At 33.4% G+C, this 1741-nt stretch overlaps 1 long non-coding RNA gene across 1 annotated transcript; it reads left to right on the top strand.

The window, feature by feature from the left end:
• Positions 1-317: 317 nt before the first annotated feature.
• LOC107736547 (uncharacterized) lies at positions 318-1429 on the top strand. Its single transcript, XR_001639691.1, has 3 exons — positions 318-417; positions 606-728; positions 1357-1429. It is a non-coding gene; the product is annotated as an uncharacterized LOC107736547 (long non-coding RNA).
• Positions 1430-1741: the final 312 nt, after the last annotated feature.

Below are 1741 nucleotides of genomic sequence, written 5' to 3'. Positions count from 1 at the left end.
TTTTTTTCAGTTAACACTTTTTATTTCAAGAAACAAAAATGTTTTAGTTAACTATATGTATTTACATTTCTAAATAAACCTAAATAAAAACATTTCTAAATAAAAGAGTTGTATTTCAACATAAGTGTCATAACAAATCTGAAATACATTTTTAACTACTATTATTCAGGGAAAAACAGGCTATCTCTTTCCATTTATCGCATATAGCAGCTTTGCCATTTGTCTCCTGAAATATGTGTATAAGGAATATGGTATGTCACAGAGGCGTACTCAAATCCAAACAGCTAACATTTTTGGTTTACCATTGTTTTCTCAGGCAATAAGCCTGTGTCCCCATACAGTGGCTATAACGGCCAACACCGAAGTTGCGTTTACCAACCGACAGAACTGGCCATCATCACCAAAGGAGTGAGCAATGTGAGTGCACATATTTTACTACTGATTTGACTATGCATACAAAGACTTGTGGTCACTGTTCACAAACAAAAACACAAGAGAACTACACAAAGTCCACAAAAAAATTGTACATATGTGTTGTAGTCCCAATGTTTTTGTGCATTTGTGTGTTCACCTGCCATGTCTATTTGGACTGCTTTTGGCTGTAGCAACAGATGGAATCATATGACAATATAATTCCACGAGCATCCATGGGCACTCCTCCCAGAGCCCAGAGCGGCCGCACCAGCCCCTCCGCACAACTTGATGATATGAGACAAATATATACAAATGTACGTGGAGAGCATTATTGATGCTTTGGGTCTCTCCAGACTATCGCCCTTTGACTTTTCGCTTCCGTCTTTCTTTTTCAACATGCATGCGTGCTGCGCTGCTTACATTTGAGCAGAATTGTTTTCTCTTTATAATGATCTTATTGATTGTAACGTTTCTTTCAGTTTTGTAAGGGTGCTGTATGAATACAAATATAATTTTTGTTATTATATTTACCGTTAATTTGGTATATTTGATATATAAAGGGATGTTTATGTGGCTTGTAAACGCCATTCATTCAATCAACAGATAAATGTGCATAGTACTGCTTTTTAGATGAATAAACAATGAAAATTAAACTCCTAATCACCCACACAAAACGACATCATCTTTCCTTTTGGTGAAGAAAAAAGAATCTGTCCTTGAACTTTACTTCTCGAATTTCTGGTGCCTCTCACTTTATCGTCTCTCTTGATTACACATGTCCGTCGGGAATTCTTCTCCCTCTTTGCCTTGTCATTCATTCTTTCAAGATCTGCTTTCATTCCTAGAATGGTGACACTTTAACCTTCTGTCTGAGATGGTGGAATTTAAAGGCCATTTTTTGTCTGTGTTTGTATGTTAATTTTTTTTATTTTTTTTTGTAAGGTATGAGGGTGTGGAAGAAGAAATCAGATCTAATAAACTAAACTGTATGTTTTCTGGCTTTTCTTTTCAAAAATCATTTAATTTCAGTGTTTTCTCACCTCTGTCACAGAAGGTGTCTGTTTGGAGTCTTATTGCTACTTATTTCCTCTTTCTGTCAAAGACTCAATGTTACAAAATTACATTTGACATTCACCTGTTATTAGTTTGATTTAATTATTAGTTTGATTTAATCTGCACATTTTAAGTAATATTTTCAAAACATTTACAGCTTTAATTATATTTATATTTATTTATATTTTTTTGTCATTTAAACGAGATGATTAAACGAGATGATTAAACATTGAGATGCTAGTTTTTAATTAATATTTTTATTTTAAATTTTTTT

This window comes from Sinocyclocheilus rhinocerous, unplaced genomic scaffold (assembly GCF_001515625.1).
Source record: "Sinocyclocheilus rhinocerous isolate Xijiao unplaced genomic scaffold, SAMN03320098_v1.1 C36774102, whole genome shotgun sequence".
Lineage (NCBI taxonomy): Eukaryota > Metazoa > Chordata > Actinopteri > Cypriniformes > Cyprinidae > Sinocyclocheilus > Sinocyclocheilus rhinocerous.
The sequence above is the reverse complement of the archived record's forward strand: the minus strand, read 5'-3'. Positions and strand labels throughout refer to the sequence as shown.